Genomic DNA, 27,227 nt, shown 5'->3' on the forward strand with positions numbered 1-27,227 from the left:
CAACACAATGCTATTTTCTCTGCGCTGTGCAATTAGACATATAACCACCACTTCACGAGGCATTAAACAAACAGGTCAGAAAAGATCTAGTAACACGAACGATGCAATGCCACGACGCTGTCTCATGGCACAGGGTATGAAATCAGAACATTATCTGCTCACATGTCTCCGCTGCAGCAGAAAGAGGCCTGCCAGCATCCAGCCCCTGCTCATCTGAACACATCAGAAAGTTTAGTAATTACAATGCTATGAACACTCATGGTTTGATTACTGTTTTTAACGTGAAATCTGCTCAGCTAAGAGCAGTCAGGGTTTAGATGACAAAAGTATTTTAACATTAAATTTAAAGCACAAATAGCATGTATTAAAAATAACCAGTTGCCAGCAACATATTTACATTGAACTAACAATTTTTTTCATGACAAACACAATTATTATCTTTCACAGAGTTTATTTTTTTTAAGTAAGGTTAGCAACTGCACATACAAGATATTTTGTCCACTCTGCATGTTCATTGCTTTCTACACTAGGCAGAAAAACAGGAGTGAGAAGAGACAACAACAGCCTCTGGTGGGGAGAGATGGGGGGTAGAGACCAGGTCTATACACAAAACAAAGGGTGTCCGAATTTAAAGTTACAATACTGAATTTAAAATTACAACTTCACAAAAAAAAGTCTTGAAACATTGGGGATTAAATTTTACTTTCTCCCTTATTTCAAGTCTAGGTCGGGAATGCAAAGAAAGAGGCAACCTTAAGCCTCCCCTTTATCAAATTTTGCTCCTCACTCTCCCTACCCAGGATGGTCTGTCCTACTAAGTCTAGCATAGGGTTCAAAACGCGGAAAGGAAAAAAGTCTGTCTCCTCACTTTGCACTACACTGAAAAGCACGTTCTCATCCCATAAAAACACTCAAAGACAGAAATCATCAGTCAGGTCTCCAGGAAGTTAAACACTTTCTACCCAAATCCCAACGCACTCCCAGTAACCCACCGTAGTTCAGGAGCCTGATGCCCAAATTCTGCCAGCGAGGCTTAACACAAGGCAAATTGTCAGCCTGGCTTTACCACAGTCTCACTCACTGAACTAGCAAAACCCACCTAACTCAGGAAAAGGTAAAAGTTTTCTCCTAGTTTAGCAGGCTGAACCTCCTCCTGACACGTCAGGCACACGTCCCAGCCCGGCTGTCCCTTTCAGGAGCAGAGCGCCGCTAGCTCAGCTCACCCACAGTAAGGTGGGTGAAGTTTCACCTCCCACGGTTAAAACCCCAAGTTACGCTTTGGGGCATTGCAGAGGGAGCACCGCAGCCTTCCTGGCTGTGAACTGCAGCTAGCCCTGGGAGGTGACAACCAGTGCAGGGAGGTACTGCAGGACCTCATGGCACCCAAGCAGGGTTGGTGAAATGTGTTCCTCGTCCTCCCCCAGGAACCCAGGACCTCCCTTTGCAAAGGCAGTGCCTTGGGCTAGGAGCTACCTCCTTTCAGCCCCACATCGCCTCCCTAGGAGCCGGGGTAAATCACTCGCTGGGCCTTGCACCCAGAACAAGAACCCCCTGCAAATGCTGGGCTTCACGCAATCCTCAGGACCCCCTTCTGCCCAGTTCCCACAGCCCAGCTTCCTCCCCTCTGCCTCCCTCCAGCCTCTCGGTAGCAACAACCAGCCAAGTTACACTGCACTTGTAAACATGTGTGAAGCAGCACCTCCGGTATTCCCAAAACATCTCTCCCGCCCTGCCTCTCCACCCAAGCCCACACCTGTCCACCCTCAGCCCTCGTTCCTCGACAGAGGTAGAGGCCAGTGCAAGGCACACAGCAGGCTTAAGTTAAAACTCATGCTTCTCTGCAAAGGACAGAAGCACCTAAATGCCAACACACATAGAAGGTGGGGTGGTGGTGGTGTGTTCCTCAAACATCCACAGAGGCCGAGACTCCCTCTCTAACATCAGAGGTGACTTAGCCTGCCACCCAGCTCCTTCACCTTCCAGCACCACATCCTCCCCATCACCCCTTCTCAAGCCCACAGCCCCCATGTTTACCCCTGCACACAAGGCAGACAGGTCAGGCATTCTTCAGTTGACCAGTGTTGACTCCATCATAAATACATGCAGCACAAGTACTCTTGCTACATGACATAGCAAGGAAGAGCTTAAGAGCTTGCTCAGAATTTGGAAGCATATTGAAATGGTTATTTCAGAGTAACAGCCACCAGAAGAGAAGAGGGGGCTTAGAGCAGAGCAGTTATTACACCCTTTTCCTGCATCTTTCCAAGCACAGCTGCAAGGTCCACCAACACGGGGGAATTCCTTACCCCATCCCCTGCTTCTGGACAAAGGATACCAGGGTGAATTCAAACATTCTACACTTCAGTGACAAAGCTAAAAAGCTAATTCAATTTAATCCATTATATATTTCGTATAAAAATAGCCACATAAGGAGGGCAAGGGTTACTCTTTTTTAGGGGAACAGATCAATTTAGGATCAATGGGGTTTGCTTGTTTAAGGAACTGCAGTTAAACCAGTGCAACCTGTGTTTAGAGAAGCTGTATATTGGCAGATGAGATCATGTGACATTTCAGTTAATCCTGCACTTTCATAGAGGCTACCCACCAGGTGTTTGTAAAGTCTTTGCCATAGCCATCAACTCCCTATCACAGCTGTTGTGGGAGCAAACACTCTGTAATCACTTTCCCACTGCTGGCTTTCCCATTTGTCCCAAGTCTGGGAGGAATCATGGATGCTTGCTCCATCCCCAAGAGAAAGACCTTCTACTACAAGCGGCACCCCCTAAATTTTGTTCCACTGCCAGAATTCACAGGGGATGCAAGCTCCCATTGCCTTTACCCAAGTAGAGAAGTGCCCCAACCACAGTATCGCGTTGCTTTTTCCACAGCAGTTCCCATCCCTCTCTCTTCCCTCATCCCCCAAATGTACCCCTAACCCATGGACTACACGCTGAAACACAGGAGGGAACTGATCCAGGTTAAAACTCACTTTGTGAAGAAAATGTTATTTTTAAACTTGGTCCCATTTACAGGTGTGGTTTACTGCACAAGCCCAAATAGTTCAACTGTACGAGGGAGGCGATGACGCAGGGCAGAATACCCATGTATCAACATTATTCTAAAAAGAAGTTGTGGGGGCTTTTTTTTTCCCCCTGGAGCTGTGAGGGCACATCTGAACACCAGCATGCAGTCGACTACACGGTGTATAGGAATATATCGATTTGCACAGCAGAGAGGGAACACTGCCGTTGGAGTTCCTACCACTTCTGCCCATAGGCTGAGGCTCTCCATCCCCGGGGGCTGCCTGTGCTACAGCACCAGCCTGGCACACGCAAGAGCAGCACATTGCAAGGACGTGAAACCCCAACCTGCAGCAGCTACGGCTCTTCCCCAACTTTTAGAAAGCTGTTGCAAGACTGCCCCACAGAAAAACAAGACAGAGGTTTCAACCAGCAGCAGCAGTCAGTTCAGACTCCAAGAGGCATTAGGCAGATTTAAAAAAAAAAAAAAAGAAAAAAAAAATCTTGACAGTTCTTTAAAGCATGTCTTTCCCCTGCTGTGAAGGTTACTCCATGGGACAGCCTCACTCCCAAGCATCTGTCTGTCCAATTTTCACTTGCATACAGAAAGGTGTCAGTCCTGCTCTCCCACCACCACCCACACAGTTTAAAGCCTCAGGGGTAAATCCACCTTAGACCCCAAACCTGAGTGATTCCAGCTCACAAAGGAAAAGGAGAACAAAGAGTAAAGTGAGAGCAAAGAGATTTTTTTTTGTCAAAAAAACAAAAAAAACAACAAAACAAACCAAAACTCTTAAAACCCACTCCCTTCCTCCCAGAGCCACATTCCTCTGCTGCACTTACTCCAAGTCAGAGAGCAGAGGGTCAACCTTGCCATGACCCTCTGCAGAAACAGAGGAGAAAGGTGGAACTTGCAAGTTCCTTGCAAGGAACTTCTTAAAGGACACCAAGCCCTAAATACCCTTGCGAGCCCTCTGATGTGTCGATTACCTTAAACCCTGGGTCTAAATCCCCTCCCTATACCAAGAAATACACAAGTATCTCACATCTGAGGGGATCTGCAGATATTATAACTTTGTATTTTCTCTTAGGCAAACCAAAATATTACTGGTGCTGGAATCAGGACTGTATGAATAAGCTCAGTGTTGAACGTGCTGCAGAGTTTGTCATCATGAATACATTTGTGTTGACATGAAACCACAGATCTTTGTTCAGGCTCTCTCCAGAACGTTGCGAGAGAGCCAAGACATGCGCACGTGCCCTGCAGGCTCCTCAGCCACCACGCTCAGCAGAGTTGCTGCAAATGGACAACAAAGTGGGGCTGAAAGCAACAAGTGTGCTTCTCTCCCCACCTCTACCAGGTGCTGTGAAGTCAGGACAACTGACAGGCAAAGGGAAACGGGCACGTCTCCAAACAGAAACTACCAAAGGCCACTGCACCACACACATAAAGTCCCTGCTACAGGTCAGAGAGTACCTTCCCCATGCTTCTGACCCCTCCCCAATTTCAAGTTAGCTATGGAGCAGATGGCATCAGTACACAAGAAAAGTTGTGCCTGGCAGTAATACCACTCCCTTCGTCCCACCTAAATCCCTTTTTGGTGAGATGAACTAAGAGCCTCTGAAGAGCTGTGTCAAAAGGCCAAAGGGTGAAGCTTGCACTTCACAGCTTCAATCCATCCAACACCTCTTCTGAAGGGAGAGGAGGTCCTGCTCAGCCAGCGTTGCTCTGCTCTCCTGACATATGCTCCCTGCCTCTCCCCCACCATCCTGTGTTGACTCTGGTATTTATCCCTCCAAGCCAAGCACATTCGCTAAAAGTAACTTGGCAAAATAGAAGGCAAACAGCATTTCCCCCTGTTATTAAATCAAATCAACTGGCTGCAAGATGAGACAAACAGCCAAGCGGGTGCACAGGGAGCAGCAAGCCCACGTGGACAGGGGCCTCTCTGCCTTCACCCCGCAGAGCTTCACCCCAATGTGATGGTTCAGCAGCACCACTGCAGAAGGAGGGAGGGAGGCTGTTTCCCCTTCCACCAGCACCAATACCTGTTTGACAAACCAAAGCAGGGAATCTACCTGAGCTTAAAAAAAAAAAAGTAACCCAACAAAAAAAAAAACAGTTAGCTTTAACTCGTAACAGTTCATAGTTTTCTACCGCACATCCTAAGAAACAAGGAAGGGGAATGAAGAAGCAGGGACAGGTAGGACACCTCTGTCAATCATAGCACCAGTTTAGGCTGTCTTAAGGACCGCTGGTAAAATGACAGCATACATGAAGAGCAGGCAGGAAGGCAGAGCCTGCCAGCGAGCAGCAGCCCAGCGCTGCGCAGCTCCAGCCTGACACATCCCATTTTATTTTTCTTCTCCAAGTTAGAGAAGAAACATGCCAGAATAAACTCAATGGGAGCCGAGGCCTCTCAAAGAGCCACCAATCACTCTGTCGCCTGTTATTTTGCTTCTGTGCAAGGTAGCTGTGCCAGCTCCCACTGGAGTTCCTGCACTTGAGGGAGCTGCTCTGTCTTGCAGCTCTCCCCAAGGATGCTGCATGTTCCAGCTGCGCCTGTGAGCCATTCAAGAGCGCTTTGCTTTTGGCACCTATACTGACCCCTCAGAGAGATGATCCTCATCTGCTGCAGATGCCAAGACACACTTTGCTCCCAGTTCCATCCTGCCCAAGTCGGGGTGAAGCTCTGCCGGAGGCCTCCCCATTCTTCCTTCTCCATAACTCTTTCCGTAGTCTCTGATGTGAGTTTTTGCTGTTGCTGTTTGCACAAGGCATTTCAGAGCTATTGAAGCCCTCCGAGTTTCAAAGCAAAACACATTAACACATGACTATGTGAGAGCGCTGCAACACACACCATGAAGAGTGGGAATCTGCTGCTAGTCAGTTCCTCCGTTATTTAGAAACAGCAAAAGGTAACTCAGAAAAGCACGTCCACTGTCAGGTGTTCCATACAGATACACACTTCTGTACCTTCTCTGGAAGGCAAACATGGGCAAATAAAAGTGTAAAAAGCACTTGCCACAGAAGTACAGGGAATTCTTCAGGTACTGATCTTTTGCAAGGCAACAGGTAAGAAAAGATTTCCAGATCTAAACAACGTATTTCATGAAGTTATTAAAGTTTACACAACAACAACTGAAATCTCCAAGGTACAGGATGCAAGATTCCCACCTACAAAGGCTACTGCATTACTAACAGCACTTATTGATCCCCCGATAACTGGTACTAACTCATTTTTAAATCACATATTGAAGGTTTAAAAAGAAAGACTAAGAAAAACCTTTTCCTTTTAATATGTAACCCTCAGCATTATATATAAAACATGCATTGTATAATACCCAAAGGTGAATAGATGTTTTTATTGTTTGGGGAAGAGCTGGAGCTGACATATAATAACTTAGCTGTTGAATGCTGCTTAAAGCAGTTTTGGACCAAGTCTAAATGTATTTACTTCTAATGAAGTGAGATTAAACAAGTGCTTCCATTCCCAACCCTGCATTTTCTTTATCAATGCGGACCTTATATTTATTGCATAGGGTAAAATCCCATGTTAACAGGACCCATGATGACTATTAAACAAAATAAGACAAGGGAGGCACTGGTTCCTGCAGTTTAAAAAACTCGCTCTCACTGGTTCATTGATATTACTCAGGCTCACAGTGTAATTGTAAATGCACAACTGCGATCCAACAACAAAATACCTATGTGGCACAAGAGAATTCAAACAAAATAGTCAGAAGAAAAGCTTTTTCTGCCTTCCTCCCCCGCTGCTGGCACTGGTGTCTCAACAGCAACTCAAAGACATAACTTTGCTGCCTATTCCCACTTCCTTCTGCATGTGACTTCTCCCCAAGTCAGCAGATAATGCTTGTGATGCCCTTTCATTCGTGTTTTCTGAGGACTGCTTATAGTAGCTGGTACCTCATAGAAATACATCTTTGTACACACTGTAGCAGCATGAAATGCAGCAGAACATTTTAGACTGGAATCCTGCAAGTTGAGGAACATTTTTTAATTAAAAACTTATAAATTAAGCAGCGGTTAGCTCTTCCTATACATGACTACACCCAGCTGGCACTATAATCTATATGCAAATAAAGTTCTGAGGGCATTTTTGTATCTGCCTAAGGAAACAAAGGCAACTATTTGGGTTTCTATACAGAGCAGCAGCACTGGAAATGCAGGCTGAAGGGCCCTATTGCCTCAGAATAACTGTAGGTGCTGTGCTACAAAAACCCACAGTATCACACATTACAACAGTGTGAAAAATAGTGCTTTAAAAATTACCCAGTTAAAGATTAATCATCCAGCAATGATTACAAAGGTCACTTTGCAGTGATAAAAATTATTACCATTAGAAGAACTGGAAGAGAAAATGAGAAAAAGCATGGATAGCAATACAGTTTCCTTTTCTGTAAAGTAATCAAGTTCAATCCATACCAAGTCTGAACTTCACATCTTTGTATGTTTTTATTTTATTTTAAACTTTTCTAAGAACCTATCTGATCCAAGATGCCTATCCAGTTTAAGAGCTAGTAGTAAAGCAAAAGCTGTGGCCTACATTTTGCCCACAGCCCAGGCCAGACCGAACAATGAAGCCAGAACAGATGTTGAGGCCTCGCCTTGGTTTTTTTTTTCCTGAATAATAGGAGTCCACTCATTCTTTCCTGCAAGCAGGTGGCACCAATGTGCAGCCACAGATGAGGTCTGAATAACTATACAAGCAAACAGCCTTTCAATATACACTCTCAGTGTGTAAAATTATTTTTTCTACATGCATGCAATTCCAACCTGAGCTCTGCAGCGAGTTCTGCATACACAAGCCCTGCAACCCATACAGGAGCAGGAAATAAATTAACAGAACATCAGAAGCATGAATATATCCACACACACACTCAGTATTGAGAAGCACACCCCTGCTAATCACAACAGGCTTTTGTCTAAACATGGCCAGGGTTTAGTACTGAAACATGAAAGGGTTAGAGTTTATCTAAAGAGAGAATCAAGTATAAAATTAAGAGGAGAAAATGCACATTTGATTAAGATTTTACCATAAATCTCTTGCAAGCGCTTTTAAGAATGTGAAAATGTGCACCATCCACTTTTTTTTTTTTAAAGGAGGAGGGCTAGTAACTATACTACAGCAATCCTGAATGCACAAGAAAAAACAAGCAATCAGAACAAAGCAAAAGCCTGCAGCGCACGCATCGAGTTGGAGCTACAAGGCCCACCTGCCCTCCCAAGTGCACTTCCCCCCGCCCCCAACATCACCAAGAGCACCCTCGGCCTCCCCAGGCTGCGGTTCAGAGCCGCAGCAGCTCCAACGCTCCATCAGGAGGACTGGGATGGGACTGGACCCATGCTGCCCTGCCAGTCAGTAGCAACAAAAGCAAGCACCACACGTGGGGCCTCGGGGGTCCCACACACCCTATGGATACCACCCCACAACCCATGACTGCCACACTGGGTCCCACATGCCAGGTTGCCACCAACCCTGGGAACCCCCGCACACTCACAGCCCTACAAAAAACATTAATGCAGGAGCTCCACAGAGCCACGCAGTGAACCATTTTAAAGTTAGTTAAAAATAGGTAAATGCATGCACACAATTAGTCCTGAGAGCCAAGCTACAAGCTGAGCCAAGCTACAATGAGCCAACTACTGTTGGTTTCTGTTCAATCTCCCTGAACACTGCCCCAACAAGAAGAGATTTCCTTCCTTCCTTCCCTCCACACTATTTCCCTTCCACTTTCATTCAGGTGACCAAGTAGTCACACAGGCACGCCTACATGTATGCAAATAAGATCCACATATATAATTTCATATACAGAAAAGGAACAACAATAACATAGCACAGTTACCTCAAATGCCAGGTCTTGTGCTGCCGACAAATATCGAGGTACTGCCAAATCTATTCGAAGCCAAACAGTCTACTGATGAGGAAGCAAAGCTAAGGCAAACACATCTTCCTCCTTCCATTATAGATCTTGACTCTGCTGCCTCCCCTGTTCCTTAACAATCAGCAACTCCTACACACAGAGCTCCACATTCATATGGTCTTCCATTTCTTTACTAAGCCAGCCCTCAGCTCTTCCCACCCATTGAACGGGGTCCTCTGTTGTGTTCCCTTACCCCTAGCAAGAGGAGTTGTTTGGGCCCAGTCCTGCCCACTATTCACGGGCAGCACTTAGGAATAACAAGACGAGGACCCAGCAGATAGACTTCCTGAGCCTGGCACTGTATCTGCATCATTGGATTTAATGGCCCTTCATGGGAGGAGGGGGGGTGGGGGTGGGGGGGGAAGTCCATCAAATCATCTCATCCTTTTTGAACCCATTTGTAATTTTGGCATCTACAACATCCTGTGGCAGAGTGCTACAATTTAATTATATGTTTGTTGTCTGAAGGAGAACAAAGAAAGCCCATGCACACACCCCCTTCTCGGCTCTGAAGCTGCTACCCAGTCATTTCATTTGGTGGCCCCATTTCCTGCCTTATGAGAAGCAGAGAATAACTGTGCCCTGTTCACCTCCTCTGTGTCTCTTGCTGTTTTACAGACCCTCTACCACACTCCTCTCGGTCATCTGTTTTCCAAGCAAGACAGTCTGGGCTTTTCTGCTTCTCCCTCGTACAGAGATAGGAAACAAGAACAATTCCTGTACTTTATCTAGTTATCTTACAGCTCTGAGAAGCATGTATGCACGGGGGAGGGATGGAAACGGGGCACAACCAGAACTGTACACAGTGTTCAAGAAGAGGGTACGCCACAGGATTTATAAAACATGCCATAATGAGGTTCTGTTTTGTTCGCAGATGCTTTCATAACAGCTTTTAACAATACACTTGCCTTTTCACTATTACCATTGAGTTGATGAAAAAACCACTATGACTCCCAAGATCTTTATCTGGAAAGGCACCAGCTAATTTGGAGACCACTACCATGTTAACGGCTGTTCCACTCTACCCCACCCCCCTCCCCGAATATTACTTAGCACATAACAACAAGTGTCACCTGTCATTTTTACAGCCATGCTGTCACAAGACTGAACAGGTTGCCCATTCTCCCCGTTCAGCAGATACCCACACTCCCCCTGCCACCCCTTCGTCCTGTTCACATACTGTCTTTACACACTGACAAAAGGACAATCCAGCTTTTAGTAAAAATAAAAAGCGAGAAACAAAAATAACAAGATATGTAATTTGACATAGAGAATACACAAGCATCACTTTATTCGGAGAGTGAGAAGTGCACAGTGGCTCCTCTCCAACCCCCAGTTCCAGGACACCTCTGACTTCCCAAGGCTTCTTCCCCCAAGTGACGCGACATAAGGAGCAAGAAGCCAACGGAGGGTTTTCTCAGACCTTGCGGCTCCCCCCATTCCCTTTCCCGTTAAATGGCAATGCTGTTTAGACCACCGACCCAAGTACTCCCCACTTCCCAGCTCCAGCCACATGTTCCCATTTCCCCATTTGGGGAATGAGGAAAGGAACAGAAAACGGGGGAGGGACCAGTGCTTTTGCTTCTGCTCAGAGGAGACACTCCCACCACCCCAGCTTTAGAAAGCAGTGAACCTCCTTACTCACAGAGCAGACCTGGTTTCCCCTGCAAAGCTTCAAACTTGGCCTTCCTAGGCCTGCACAAGCACTGGCAACCCAAACAAGCAGCACTTTACTCATCTTTCCCACACACTAAGGACCAGCTGGCCTGTTCCTATTGCCCAATGCAAGAAGAAAAAAAAAAAAAAAAGAAAAAAAAAGGAAAAAACCTAAAACCTCAGTCTCAAGTGTTCACAAAGCAGAGAGATTAGTTTTTGGTATTTTTAGCAACACCTCTTCCCTTCCCACCCATCCAAAGTGCACATGACAGCATCCTTTTGAGATAGCTTACACTGATTAGTGGAAGTAACGAGTGCCCAGAAAGCACCAGTGGTATGAAACATAGATTCTTGGTTAACCTAAAGTAACTGGTTTATTTTTTCCACCACGCTTCAAAAACCCTTGCCAAGAGATAGTCAGGAACACATCTGACTAACTGGAACCCGGTGTCCAAAGAGTATGGGATGTGAGCACTTCTCCTCCTCCTCACCCTACATCTCAGGAGTTCAGGGGGGAAGGGGAAAAAAAAAAAAAAAAAAAAAAATCAATCACAACCAGCTATGCTCAATGGCTTATGAACTAAGGCTGCTGGGTGAACATGTAACTGCTTGGCAAGACTGTGAAGGGCATGCAGATAAGTCACACTGGTGTCTCCATCCAGACAAGAGTCCACTCAAAAGGTCAAATGAGAGAGAAACTCCATGTTACTGTACTCTTGCAGTACCAAATCATTTTACACAGTAGACTGCATCAATCAGCAACAGCTAGGCACAGTCAGCTCTCAAAGACAGAAAAGATTTCTCACATTATTATTATTATTCTTCTTTAAAACCTGGGTCAAACACCAACACTCTTCAAGGCCATAAGCAGACAAGCCCATCACATACAGTGGCAGACACACATCTTCCAAACCCAGCTGGGTGCCGTGGAGAGGCTGGACATCCAGGAAGGTACCATTACTGCACCTCGCTGCTGGAGGTAGTGCCCTCCCCAAAAGCAGCAGAATCAGGCCGTGCCAGCATGCCCAGGAGAGGCCTCACCTCTGTGCTGAAGCCACCTAAAGTTACCCAGCCACTTCTACCTGAAGCTGGTTTTGTAGAGGTTACACGAGTGGCCTGGCTGACAGAGCGGCAGATAGCAAGCTGAAAAGGGGGCACAGCTTCCTCTCCCGACGCAGCCATCTCTAGAAGCAGACACCTGTCCTCAGGCCAACGTGAGCGTATGAGAAGCTTATATATCAAATCCCACCCAGCACTGAGTCATGCACCGATGTGGTGTGCAACTGCAATCAACAGGCTGCGAGCATGCCCAGTTTAACCCACACAAATCCGACTTTTAAACGTCTGCGACAGTTGCATATCCTCCTCTCACCCCCATCCATGACAGTCTTCCAGGTCCTTATCCTCACAGCACCCCTACCAGCAGATGAGAGGTTTTATCAACACACACACACACACGCAAAGCGCCAAGTGCCAGGCTCGCAGTTGAGCCAGGTTTCCTGGGCCCCGTGTTAGAGCCCCAACTGTGGGTCATCCTTCCCCATCATCCCACTCTCAGAAATGCTGAAATCAAATAGGAGCCCGTAAATAACACATTTGTAATATTTCAAATCAGATCTTGAAAACTCAGTCTGCTTCCAACTCTCCTTGGAGCTGACTGTTGTATTCATTAGCTCACAAGCTCCCCAAGGCACACAGACAGTCCCTCTCCTTCTGTCTGCATGGGGCCTGGCTCAACAGGGTGCTGTAAGGATAATATTCATATCCAAAAACACAAAGTCAGACTTAACATGCCCTTGAAATGCAGGCAGCTCCTGGATCACATTTTTCCAACAGATTTCACAAGTCAGTTTGTTTTTTCCCATTTTTGCCAAACTCAGAGGCACAGTAAGGACTATATTTAAAATGTAGCTAACAATCATAGCAAATCTTAAAATTTTGTTTTTAACATTCAACTTTTACTAAAAGACCATCCAAAACAAGTTATCTGGTTCCTCTCCTTCTCCCACCTTCAAAAGAGTCTCAGAACTAGTTTGTCTTGCATCTACATTAATAAAATTCCAGAGCAAGAAAGCAGTATGATAACTACGAGAGAGGCTAAACACTTAATTCATCATCGCTCCACACCAAGCACTGCTTTGCACTCATTCTGCACTGCTGGTCTGCCCATACTCCCACTTTATGCTGAACGTAACTGATCGTAAAAGGTGCCAAGTAACAGCGAACCAAACCCTGGAGAGACAAGCTCTCAGCAATAGCGGCAGCAAGTACACTTGCAGCCCAGAGGAACAAAACAGGGGCACAGGCCTGCAAAAATGTTGGATTTTCCTGAGCTGCCTCCGCTTTGGGATTATGAACACTCCTTCTGCAGTGCTGGCATTTGCATACCACAGCATATTTACAAAGAAATCAATCGGGACACAAGCACGAAGGTGAACACGGAGAGGAGGCCCATAGTGCTTGGGGCACCCCGCAGAAATGGACGCGGTTTTCTGCTCTGCTTAGATGCTTCAGGGAAAAGCAAACCGGTTACAACCTATCCATGTCTAAAGCACAATCCCTTTCCCCACCTTGTTTAACAAAGAGGACAGAAGTTAGCAGGCGCAAGGCCTTACAAGCTCTCTAAAACGCAACCACCACGTGGCGAGCGTCAGGAGCAGAGCTCACACAAAGAGCCGAGAGGCAGCAGGAGACAGAAGGGAGAGGGCTGGGAAAGCCTCGGCAGCCAGGAGACGGGGGAAGGGGAGACCGAGCCTTATTCTCCCGCCATCGCCACAAGGAAGCGAGCACAAAGGGGACGGTGAGGCTAAGCAGATAAGGCGAAGCCAGCCGAATGCCAGCCTGGCAGCGTAGATAAACGGAGGAGCCAAGACCCTGCTGGAAGGAGAAGAGTGCGGTTTGGTAGAGAGCTGAGGGAGGAACCCGGCTTGGCGCTGCCCCAGGAGGGGAAGGAGACGCTCCCCGGCAAGGCAGAGGAGGGCGGTTTGCACAGCACTTACCTGCCCTGTAGCACGTCCCTTGTACCGCACATGCTGCGGCACGGTCCTCCTCACACACAGATACACAGCTACAAAATTAACTTAATTTTACTGTGTTCAGGGCCATTAGTCTTTCCAATCTGAGGACCGAGATCCTATTCAGCTCTTAAATGCCTCTTTATTGAGGCTGAAAATTCTTCCATTTTCTCCAATTTAAAAAGAAAAAAAAAAAAATCCCTTTTAGACATAATTCATGCTCAGGGCAAAACATCCCCTCTCTCCCTTCCTTCCAAAACCCATCAACATAGTGAAAGCAGCCAGAGTGTCCCTGCCTGTGTTAAGAGCCCAGAGGTCTCATTTTCTCTTCCCACAAATTATATAATGGAAAAAAATCCAGTGGCCAGCCCCCAGCAGCTATTTGATAGGAATACAGCTGTGCCTCCTTGCACATCAATTACGCTGCCCCGCACTGCACTGGACAAATTCAAAACGTGGCTGCCAAGCTCATTGTCTTTACCCAGTGATCACTGGATAACTCCTTAAAAGCAACCAGCAGGTCTCCGCAGGGCACCATATTGCGCCCCAGCCACGTAAGGAGGCATTAAGCAATCGTCCCTGTCCTCCTACATCCAGTGCTACCACTCTGGCCACTCTGCAGCACCGACTCCACACTATCACCTTCTGAGTATTAATGACCCAATGCAGCCTCTTGTTCTGCCACCAGATCACTTCAAATCCAAATCTTAGCTCCCCAGCTTGGAGAAAAGTGCTTAATGGGGCTTACACACATCCATACAGGAGGGAAAAAAAAGAAAGAAAAAAAAAAAAGAGCAGCAACAAGAACAAGGCAGCAAGGGAAACAAAACACACAGGGACATAAAGAGGACAGAGAGCCTCAGGGGAGGGACAGTATTTAGAAGAGCCAAGTTATTAGAGACTGAGAAGCTAAACCATGCTAAGGCTGCTGGGTCTTCAAAGGAAAAATCTGTGCAGAGCATCTTGGAGAACACAACAGCCTCACAGGTGCATATGTGGGCTGGAGCACAGAAAAGCTGAGACTCGCTGGCACCAGAGAGGAAACCAGACTGTCAAAGAAAACTACAAGGCAAGGCAGGCCAGGGAACCCGCGCTATTTACCCGTAGCGAGGGGCTCTGCCAAGCATTTTGAGACACTTACATCTTCCTCAGCAGAAAAGCTGCGTGTCCTCTTCATTTCTATCCTGGCCTGCACTTTCTCTGTAACTTTCCCAGCACAAGTTATTGCATTTAGTGAAGGACGACCATTTCCCCTGACATCTGGATTTTCATAGGCTGCTTTTTCAATAAAAGTTTGTTACCTTAAAGGACAGACTACAAGACAGGGACCATGAAACAGGGACTAACAACCGCTATTCTTAGTGCAGTTGAGCTCTGATCTGTGACTGGGAGCTGTACGTACTGCCACAACACTGATTTCACCCTGCGCATTTGGAAGTCTTGAGTCTTCTGCTCTGTGCCACCACACAAATACAAATTGCTATGAATCCAGTTATATCTATGTTGAAGGGAAAGAATAAGTGTCAAAATAATTCAGGGTAAGTCGACTCCACAGACTTCTCTCTTCTACCCCTCCTCCCATCCCAGAAAATCCCTCAGCTTCACTTCCCCCTCCTTGCATGCACACAGCCCCTCGGCAAACGCTTTGCACACATTAAACCAATACTTGTTAGCGCAGCCAGGGACATGGCTGAGAGCCTCAGCTCCCTTTAAGGCATGCTCCGATTGGTCCAACTTTCTAATGATAAAACTATTTGTAGTCAGACAGTCATGATGCTGGCAGTGATTCTTGGTATAATTCTGTTTAATAATACCTAGCCTGAATGTAAAACAGCAAAGGAGGAAGAGTCCACAGCCTGTACAAGATACCAAGCTCCAGTTAAAAAAATAAAATAAAACAAAACAACACAACACAAACTCAAGAGTAAACCAGCTTCACTGAACAAGACGACTGAAGCTCTTCTCCTATGGCAGATTTCTGCAGTGTGCATCTACTGTGCAGAGCGACAAGAACATCTTATTCTAGTTGTTCTTAAGATCCTGCCTGAGCGATGCCCAGAGAAGGTGCTGGCTGTCTGTACTGGGCCCAAATGCAAGCAAGACTCCAAGCTCACTCTTGTCAACACTTGCTACGTCTCCACTTGCAGAGCCCTGTGTGAGGGCATCCAGCTGCCGCACTGTGACATGCCCACCCTCCCACACCTCTGCAGGCAGCTCTCCACCATCCCGCAACAGCTGTGGGAGCTTCCTGCAGGAGCAGTCACAACATGTGCTGCTGCACAAGACACAGAAGCAGCAGGGAAGTGGGACCCCCTGAAGATCCAGACAAACCCCACCTTCAAAAACTTTCATTCAGCAGGAACATGGCCCAGGCTTTCTCAACAACTGGATGCTAGATCTTTGCACCCAGGTATTTTTTCTGGTATATCCAGCATAAGCTACAAACACCAGCTCTTCTGCTCCAGCAAGGCCTGAACATCAGCAATGCTTGCAAGACCTTGGCACAAGGCAGGGAGACAGAAACATCCCTGACGAGCCCCAGGAAATTTGGGACGTTCATTTCCTCAAGGTCATGATTATCACAGGTACCAGCATTGTGTCCAGACTGGTAAACCACATGCTAGATCAACTCACATGGCTTCCAGCAACACCGTCCTAACAACATCAGTCTTAGACCTGTAGCCATGTTTTGCACAGTACTTCAGACTGCCAAGCTGCTGAGTGCATGGCTTTACTTGTTTCTGTGCCTCCACAGAGAAAGGAAGAAGGAAGCTGCTTACAAAACTCCTTAAAAGACCACTTTCTTGTAGCAGTGTTCCAGATCCATTGTCAGCTGTTCCAGGCTTGCAGAACAAGATGACCCCATTGCATCTGGCGCTGTCCTGAACCAGAGGCATCAATCTGCATGCAGGGGAATTCAGATGCCTGTTGCTGCTGCGTTCGATCTAAATTTGCAGAGTTCCCTCCAAAAGCCTCCATTTTCCCCCTCTTACAGAAAACAACAGTTCAGCCACAAGTATGAACAGTTCATCAAAAGACTCTCAGTCCAAGAGCAGTTCAACGAGTCCCAGAGCCCTGGCATGTCCCCCCATAACCTCAGGACCACCTTATGCAACTGCCCAGTCAGTATGTAGAAAAGTCACATGAAACCAGCACAGATGCTGGGAGAGCAGGTTTTAAGTTATTCCTGCACAAGAAAAAGGAGTAATAATTAAGCTATGCCTAATAAGATGCCTGGGCTCTATCTATTTGTGAATCCTTGCACCCTTGACTATAGCAATACACCAAGAAAACAGCACTCCCTCTGTGCAGTTTGTTTAAATATCTGTGCTATCTCCAGTAGAGAACTCAGCAGCAATTTCTAGGAAAGATGACACCAGAGCACCACAGTTTCCACATCTCTGGCTTACTGCCCTTGGATAGTTCTTTTTGTGCAGAGTCAGTAAGGCTGGAAAACTTGTTTCCATCTGACACTGGTTGGTGATGCAACCTCCCTCCTCCACATCCTAACCGAGAGCAAAGCCCTTCTGAAGATCCCACCCAGTGGTCTACAGGAACAGAATAACTACACCTTTTTCTTCCAAGCCCCACTTTGCCACGGTGACGCTACTGGAAAGCTAAAGCTTTCACAATGTGCGTCTAGGTTGCTTCTCGATTCCTAAAACTGAAGGTCACATGCCAGCAGGCTCAGCTAGTGCCCTGCAGTAACGCTTCACGTAAAGCAAGGACACCATGCCTTTGCTCTTCTGCACCACCTGCAAGAATTTTCCCTGTAGGAGCAGGGGAGAGACAAAAGGGACAGAGAACACACTAGGCTATGGTACGCAGAAACAAAATGTATGCATTTGTCTCTAGAGCCATCTCCTGACAGAAGGATACTGAAGAGTAGATCCCCCCATAAGCTGCATGCATATACTCACTAGGTGGTCAGTTGTTGTTCCCTCATCAAGTTTAGGATTGGTCATGTCCAACTTTATCCTGTGATACTGGCATCTTCCTGAACAGAGGCTTCAATTCAAATGTATAGGCCAAGGACATTCTACCAACACCGCTAGGAAAGCAGATTTTTCTGCTTTCAGAAGCCCTTCCTCTGCTGTTCCTACAGAACCATCAATTTTGGCCACTAGAAACCATGCCACAAGGGAAAAAAAATCCTTTTTTTTTTATAGAAGCAGCAATTATCATCCCCGAGTTTGCCATTTAGCTATATCAACATTTTCTTCCCTGGCTCCCTTGGCTCTTCGCTAGAAAACTCACTTGAAACCATCACACAACCCTACCACTTCTGCCGTTGTTCAAAAAATATGGCAAGTTTCCCTTGTTCCTCCTGTTTCTTTGTTTCGGTGATCTCAAGGCCATCTACAATAGTATCATTCTCAGCGCTGCCACTAAAAATAACACTAGTGAATTAGAAAGGGAATGTCCCCAGCCACCTACATCCTGGTAGAGCAAGGCACACATGGAGAGGACAGAGGGAAAGGTCCATGCCATGCTGCATGTTCTCACGGGTTAGACACTGGCCTGTCTCGTTACATCCTAACGTAAAGATGATCAGTCTTGTTCACCTCATGCATCACCCAGAAGTGTAACGTTTCCTGAAGTTTTGAAACACAGGGAGTGAAAACTAGTTCTCTTTGCTTTCTACCTGCCCTTTCCCAGAAGTTTTTTAAGAAGTCTGTAGGAACTTGGAACTTCATTTGCTCATCTAGGAATGAGAAATGCATCATGCCTAATTGAGTTAGCCCATAAATTTCCATCAGGTATGCTTTCAAATAAAGCTCTTTAATACAAGGTACATTTATCACCATTCAGAAGTGAGACTAGAACGTCACAGCGTGCTATGGTAATAAGTGTATTTGTTGCCAGTTGATGTTTCTCTAAAATGAGACAAAAGAGGGAAGAAAAGTGTCAGAAATAGAAAGTATCAATATTGTTAACTCAAACAGAAGGTTATATATCCTGAGGGCTCTGAAATGGTATGTAAATAAAGACCTAGTGTCATAATGCAAACGTAAAGAAACAAGTACAACATCCCAGTCTACACAAAAGTGTCCTTCATTGTGACATGGAAACAGCAAGGACAAAAAGTAAATCTGATCCCACGTTATCACTAATTAAATTCATATATACGGATTTTATTTTTTTAAATGAAGCAAACGTATTTGAATTCATTAGTGACAGAAAACATTCTGAATAACTTAAGTGCAGCAGTCATCTCCATTTAAAGCTTTTCACTTTTAATCCTAAATATAACTCAAGAATATCCCTTCTGATTTTTCCACGCTGGACTTGGGGAGAGGAAAGTAGATTCTGAGAGCTAATGACTTACTCTTTTTCCCTATCAAGTCCTCACGTCTAGTACATCACATCCATGATCTTTCCATAGAGATTAAGTGTTGTTTCACGTACTGAATCTTGCCCTAGAGAACTATCTGGCCTTCATGAAACACAACGCTATCATCCATGAACCAGTCCCAGGTATCATTTACTTCTGGTTATGAGGATCTGTGTTAGTCTGACCTTCTGACTTTGAGCCCAGAGTTCACAAGACACCCATAAAACCATTTTATTCATTTATTAAAACAAACAAAAAACCTGAGGGAATTATTTTCTTCTCATAGACCTAAAAGATCTTGTCCTTGGAATGGGACTCTCTGCATTTCATTACTGATTCATGAAGACCTTACTCTGCTAAGTTGCTTTGCAGCCAGAGGCCCCATGTTTTCTCCTCTCAAGCACTGTTACAACAAAAGCTTAGATCGTCTGCTAGAATGCTTAGGCACCGCAGTTCTGAAGAAAAAGCTGTATGAAAATGGATTTATTTCTGACTACCACAGAAAGTGACTGAATGTGGAACCGGGATGCTATGTGGGAAACCACGTTTTATTCCCTGGAGCAGAAGCAAGGCATTTTACTTCAGTGCCTCGATTTCCTCCTGCCTTCAATTCGCGGCAATACTTGGTACTTTGCAGACATAGATGCAGGGGGCTAGAAAGTCTAAAGGCCATTATCAGGACAGTGTTCCGGGCTCCGTGGCAGAAAGAACTGCTGCACACGCGCGAGCCAGGCTAAGACAGACCTTGAGGGAATTTTTACCACAGTGCACTTCAAAGTGAGAAGACCACAGAAAGTCAATTCAAGTTACCTCCTGGAGGTAATGGTGGCCATAGGAGACTCCGATCCATCACATCCAAAGAATGAATCTCCCAGTATTAATAGCTTACTAACACAGGCAGATCACTGTGCTTGCTGAAGAACAACTTCAATAGCAGACTGAATTACAAAAATGCCCCTTCTGAGGAAGAAAAAAAAAAAAAGTGGAGTTCTGCAGGAGAGCTACTGTGCTTTGCAGTCACACCCTCAATTATTTCATAACTTTTCCAGTGTAGACACCAACAGCACTTGCACATCCAGTTCCAGTGCTAATGGGAGCAGACACCAGTGTCAGGCCAGTTACCTGGGCAAGTCTCTTGATAGCTGTGTCCCTTTTGCTTGAGACACAGGCCTTTCCAGGGACCTTGATATCGGAGATCTCCATAAAACGGTTCCTGGCCTGAGGTGGCAAAGCAAGAGCAGAAACCATTCACTCCAGCAGGACAAAAGGAAGGTGTCCTTGGCCTCGCAGCCTCAGAGTGGTGTCTAGTAGGATGTGAGATGCCTTGCCTACCTAGGAAAGTCTGCAGCTTCCCAAATATCATTTAAGGTTTCACAAAACCCCTTTCTAAATAGAAGACCCCATTGAGAAGGAGAAGAAAGGAAGGGGAAAGCAAGCTATTCACAACTGACTGGAGTTCCTCCGTAAGGGTTATACAGCCTTAACTACAGCAGATTAAATTCACACCCTAGCTCAGCTCATAAAGGAAAAGCTTTTTAGTGTAGACAAAGCGTAAGTCAGAACCCTACGTCTCTGCAGATCTGTAGCCAGAGTTGTGCTACACAGCTTAAGCTTTACTTAAAACAAACTACTAAAAGAACATAGCAGGAGGATGATACCCATATACCTGAACTATCAAAAGGAGTTCCTGAAGTTGTTCTATCCAGGAATCTCACTGCAGAGTACAGTTAGCCTACCTACAGCTGCTACCCCAAGCAGGGACAGTCATGACATAACCCAAATCTCTGTACAGATATGGAGGATGAGAGCAAGTTAAACTGAGCAGTTATTATCAGTGAAGGAGTAGTCACACCGCACTATGTCCACTCTTGCAGTGGAAGGAGGCTGCTCTGTGGTTATACTGGTATGATTGAGTCAATTCAGCAGCAGAACCTCACTAGGAAACCAAAATCCTCTGTGTCCATCTGGTGTGCTCCTCCTCAGAGGCTGCTGAACTAAGCCTTCTTTTCCTACAGTCAGGTTAAGACAGACAGCAACCTTCAGGCTGAGTCCAAGGATGCTCTGACATTTTGCAGTGTCTTCACATATGGTACCTTTGTAGGGAATATTGCCAAAATACAACAGAAGGGCAAGGCAGGACCAACACCACTCTCCCTCAAATCCCACGTTTCTCCATAATGAAACTTGATAGGTTATGTGCTGAAAGTCTAGCCCTAGCTCAGGACAACTGATACCAATAAAAAGGAATTTTAACTTCGGCTGGTAAAATGTTGGATGGAAAAAATCAGACGGAACCACCCAGTTATTTACAGCACTGCAGACTTCCTCTTTTGATGCAAGTCAGCAAGATCTTCTGGAAAACCCAGGAACAAAAAGCAGTAGTTAAGGAGGGTAAGTTAGTTACAGAGAAGCTAGTGATCTCTCTGTTAGACTTCAGGACAGAAGAAACTGCATCTATGCCTATCCTTTTCTAGCAGTATTTCAAAGTCTGATGCACACGAAAATGAAGGAATAAATTAGTGAACTAGGAAGCAAAGCAAACTACTAGCTATAAGAAAGGAGGCTACCTATGCCTTTGCAGTTTCAGATACAAGTCTTCTCCCCTACTTCCCCAGTCCCTCCTTCCTCATGTGCCACATCAGTTTATTCTAACCAGGCGGTGCAACAGTGGGTACCAAGTACAGAGCCTTTAGGAGGCAGGTGGGCAGGAGTGATTCTGAAAAGTTCAGAACAGCAAGTCTTACCTCCACACCAGGTGAACTGCCTGGAAAAGATCACTGGATACAGCTATTAAAAGGAAAAGCTAAACAAATGAGGACAAGACGTTTAGGTTCTAGAAATCTTGTTCTTATTGTAAAAGCTCCTGGAATACTAAAAAAGATTTTAATATATTGCTAAGCTTTAATCAAGTCTCTTGCTAATTTACAATTTTGAAGAATCACAGGTGATAGGAGAAGACCATACTGTGGATTAAAGCTAGCTACATAAAAAAAAAAAGGGATAGGAGCGGAAGAAAACCCACACTACTTTCCCATCAGAAATTGGGAAAGAGGAGAGAAATGGCAACATGAGGCCCAGCCTACAGTCCTCCGACCCACAGGGACTTGTTCCACTGACCTAGCTGGGCTCTGGTTCATGGCATTTATGCTCTGAAGTTCATGGATTCACTCCATAGCAGTTAAATACCAAACCATCCCCAGAGCATTCCCAGTATCTATCCTGCTATACTGGCAGAGCTGTGCTTTGTAGAACTATAGCAAACCACCTCCCAGCAAGTTCTTTGGGCTTTGCTGGCCACACAGCACCTACATTAGGGATTTCTGCCAGCCAGCAGCTGACCCACACCTCTATCTCAAAGATGAACTAACAGCATATCCTGCCATCACAAGCCTGCACACAGCCAATAATTCCCAGTTTATTTTTAAACCTGTGATTGATAAAGCCACGAGGAAAGTGCTTTGCAAACTAGTGACAGAGCCACGCTGCAAGCCCTCGATCAGAGCCAGTCACAGTGTACTTAAGAACAATGGGCCTCAAGGACTGCTCTCAAAATACCAGCAACATCACTCTCTGCTCCCCTACAAGCAGCTCTACAGCAGAACATGGTGCTGCACACCTCTTTCTTCCAAGCTGCTGGACCAATTACTGAGAAAGAACATTCGCTTTAAAGCATAAAACTTCACAGAGCTGAGAAGACACAAGCAGCAGGCAGCCAGGCTTCCAGCAACTGCTCCTGAACCCAGGGGCTCCATCCGGGCTCCCTTGCACATACTGCACTGAGCAGGGACCGAGCCAGCACCATGCACTTCAGACTTGCTGCTTAGCCCACCAGAGAGTTCACACTCTGACAATTCAAAAGCAAGTTTCCAAGAATAATTAGCCGGGATTTTCGTCACTAGGTGGATGGATGATTTATATTACTGTGATAGACAATATCCTGCAAAAAGTCTTACGATAACCAAGGTACAGCTACAGACCAATTTGTCTCAGACGTGAAATGCTCTGCATAGGTGGTAATACACCTTAAAGAAATACATTTTCAAGACACTTGGGTGCACACTAGCAAGCAGGTTGCTGAGCCAGCATTTGTTTCATTCTTCTCTCCGCAAGCCATTCCCACAAAGTGCTCATTAGGACAATGTCTGTTTGGCTGCTAGATCCAGGAGAAGCTCTTCTAGCTACTCTAACCCTCTTCTCTGCTCACCTGCGTACTCATCTGTCATAACACACATCAAACTACAGCAAGGCATACTTGGTCATAGCCTTGGACCAGCTTCTGCTTGTCCATGTCATGATAGCATCTCTTCACGGTAAAGCAGGTCACCAGGAGGCCTTCAACCCTGAGAGGGGCCCCCTTAAATTATGCCTCCACATCAGAGGAACAAGAGCCTATTCCCCTCAGGGCACCCTAAGACTCCGTTATAGCTGAGCCTTGGAAGATAATTTCACCATCCAATAGACCACGGTTTTCAGAGACCACAGCAGACACATTTAGGACCTGCTTTTAATCTCTCCCTTCCAAGAGCCGACTGAACACAAGTTCTGTTAAGGTTTCCAAACAACCGGCACTCGCATGTTGTACAGACGCACCTTGCACAGAGAGGGCTGGAACAAACCTGAGCTCCACTACCAAGGACTTCTTATGGATGCGGCAGGATGCACGTGGCTGAGTGACAAATGCTGTGGTGTCTCTGTAGACCAGCTGTCCTCTCATCACTTAGCAGGGGATAGTGCCGGAGTTGTCATTTAATAAAGATTTTGAATTCATTTCCTGTTTTACACCATCGTGGGGAAAATTAGCTTAGCTTAAAGGCATGAGACAATGGTGTGACTGATGCAGAGGGTGTTTATTTAGGCAGGCAGCTAGAGAGGAGAACTGAACATGCTTCTATTACCATCACTTGGCATTCACTTCTCCAGCTTTTGCAGTAGATGAGGCCTTTGAGTGTGGGAAATTCTGGGTTTCAGGCACTTGCTTGAATCCAGCATGTCAGAACATACTGCCTCAAGAATTTCCCTACCTTCTCCAATATCTTGTATTCCCCTCCCAGATTTTCAGGGGACAGGCCTCCAGATTCTCAAAAACCCTCTGATGAAATAGTCACAGAAAAAAGAATGGAAGAGAAACTGCCAAGAAACACCCTCCAAACCCTTTGTTTAAGGGGGAAGAGGGTTTCTCCTGAGCCAATGAAATCCCCCTGCTCCAGAGCTGTGGCTGCTCCAACATGCCAGGCTTCACCCACAGAAGTGACATTCCAGAAACAGGGACAACACCAAAGCAGTCAGAACAGAGGACTCCCCAACTCCAGCAGTCCCTGGAAGCAGTTTTTCTTGCATGAGCAAGCAAGAGAGGCAGCATTATGAACTAGAAGTTAAGGTAACCCAGAGAAATATGCCCTTACATGAGCAGTACTGGACGGTGTAGAAAACCTTCCAATTCCTCATCACTCAATTATAGGCAGAGGGAAGGAATTAAACTTTAAGACATGTCAACATTGCTCATAAGGCACAGCACAGGTCTGGCACAACAGAGTCTAACCCCAACACACATTTATTTGCTATACATTTCTCTTCCTTCCAAGCAGCCTGAAAGGGAAATGTGTAAATTTAGCCTCTGCCTTCCCTGCTAGAGACATCTCTCCCTCCCCCCGCAGTGCACAAATGCAGACTCCTCCCTGAGATGGACAAGCAAGCTGAGCACTGGCTGCACCTGCTTTACTTTGCAGTAAAGCTAGAGCAAGCACACTGACTCCACAAGGAATTCACAGTGGAATAGTTAATGCACCTTAGTTACCCTGCAGTCAGAAACACTTTTGACTTTTGGAAGACAGATTACAGAGGAAAATTTCCTGTTTTACCTTCAGAACATGAATTAATCTGCTGTGGTTAGACCAGACTTCAGATGCATCAATTCTGTTAATAAGACAGACCACAAACACTGACATCTCCTCTCCCCATCTTAATTGTCACCAAATCAGACAGGGGGGATTCCAGTCCTGCCTCAGAAAGTACTAGCTCTGCTCAGGCTGCTGGTTTCTTCTCGAATGTCTCTGGATACATGCATGCTTGTCCACTCCACTGTCATCCCCATACTGAACACAGGTAGATTTAACGTAAAACAGAGAAAGCTAAAAGGTTCAGCTTTCTGTCCAAGGTCACACTGGAAGTCAAGCAATGAATTTCCTATGGTGAAACACCTGTCACAGTCTATGCCAAGTGGAAATGATTCTCACATGTCAAGATTTCAGGTGACTTTGCTAAATGAAACCAAGCTCTTTTTGGAGTCTTCTCCCCTCTACCACTTCTTACCTTCAGATGTCAGTGTTCTTCGCTGCAGGGCAAAGTAACCTAAACCAAGTTTACCTTCCCGTATTAGAAGAAGTCTTGCCTGTTTCCCTGTTTGAAAACTCAACTGGAGGATGCTTTTTCAGAACAAGGTTTTAAGCCACTGGGCCAAAAGGGGGAGGAAAGGGAAGAAATGTCAGCACATTATCTGCATACCAAGCTGGCTCACCTCCCAACTGGTTTCTCATTCATTCAAGTCCAACCTCCATTGTGCAAAGAGAGGTGACCCAGCTGGGGGCTAACAGAATAAGAAACACAAGAACTTGATGAAGGCTTTGCCATGGAGAACACACATGCAGAGCAGAGGTGCTAATTACTCACCTTACTACCTGGATTAACTGTGCACTGGAAGTCCTGCCCTAAAAGGGAACAGTGGCTACTTTCCCTGTGGCACACAAATGTCCCGAGCTCCTCTATGTGGAGGGTAGTAAGTACAAAGAGCCATGAACACTGCAGGCAATAGTGTTCATTTACCCCACTCCCAGCACAAGCTTGTACTCTTACAATCCAAATGACTGAAAGAGGGGACCAAATTATTTTTCTTCCCCTGCCACTGCTCACTTTCTCTTGTTACTATACATCTAAACTCTGGAAGGAACCTATCAGCCAGCTTCACAAGCCACCTCCAGCAATCAGATATGCCCCAGAGAGCCCTTCAGAGGCTAGTGTCAAATCCCAGTGTCCTACGTGCTCTTTCCTCCATCACTGCCAATTAGTCAGACATCTATACAGAAGGGCCATTTTTGGTGTGCTGACAGCTTCCCCCATCCAATTCATTCCAGGGTCTGTCCACGATCATTACTTCATTCCCTCGCTCGCTTCACTAATGCTCTAGCTGTGCTTGGCTGCAGCCAAAGACTATTTATTTATGGCTATTTGGAGGCATTATTCCCACCACCTCCCTCAATGCTAGCCCATACTCCTGCTCCACTCAATTGTAGTTGCATGGAGATAGTTCACTACAATGCAAGCTAAATAGCCACTTAAACATCTGCTTTGACAAGAAGATCTTTGTCACCCTACAGTTGTGAGACACGGACACATCTGTGAAACAACAGGGTGTAACTGTACTGTGATCCAAGTACGACAGGGATCTCACGCCTGTCTAACAACAGCACCAGCACAAAGTGCATGCTCTTACTGAACAGGGTCCTGGGCACGCCTGGCCAAATTCAGCGCCAGAGTAAGCACCTGCTGCAGCAAGGACACCCCAACGGCAGAGAGAGGTCCTGCTCTGAACGCACGGCACAGGAACAGTGCGTGAGTGACTGCAATATTGCTTGTTTTTCAGAGGGGGGAGGTTGAGCTGTTGCATAGCACAAGGAACAGGAATTGGCATTACCTAGGAGATCTGAGTTAGGCAAGGCCTGTCCCAGCCTCAGAGAGGTCTAGGAACGCAGATAGTAACAGTATTTCCACCTCTGAAAGAGATAGAGTACTTTGTGCAGCTCAGGGATGAAACAAGGAGTCTGGAAAGAAGGGAGGTTAGAAGTAGAAGAGAGAAAGCCATAAGGGCCCCTTAACCCAAACAAATATTTAGCCAAGAACTTATATGGAGTAAAACACAGAGATGGAGGAACGAGACCTGTACTGTAAAACTCAAGCCTGAACAGAAGTAACAAGACTTGAGAAGATCCACTCGGAGGCAAATTCAGACTCTAGACCCTGCAAAGCACGTCTCGCAATTTTAGTCAACTGAATATTGTGCCAAGAGCCAGCCTGCACGGTGACTTACAGTGTTTGGCTCCACCTGCATCTGGCTCAGGCACACTCCCCAGAGCCAGCAGTTCATTTGGCTCGCTCGCACTTCCAGCAGCCTGCTACAGTCCAGCAGAAGGTAATCACACACGAGGTCCCCATGCCATGACGGCAGTACAAAGGGATGCTGCCTGTCTTCAAAGGACAGGCAGG

The 27,227-nt window shown here is 46.0% G+C and overlaps 1 protein-coding gene across 2 annotated transcripts in view; it reads right to left on the reverse strand.

The window, feature by feature from the left end:
• RCOR1 (REST corepressor 1) overlaps positions 1-27,227 on the reverse strand; it is an 85,847-nt gene that overhangs the window by 43,020 nt on the left and 15,600 nt on the right. The gene's annotated exons all lie outside the window — the stretch shown is intronic.

This window comes from Calonectris borealis, chromosome 5, assembly GCF_964195595.1.
Source record: "Calonectris borealis chromosome 5, bCalBor7.hap1.2, whole genome shotgun sequence".
NCBI classification, from domain to species: Eukaryota; Metazoa; Chordata; class Aves; order Procellariiformes; family Procellariidae; genus Calonectris; species Calonectris borealis.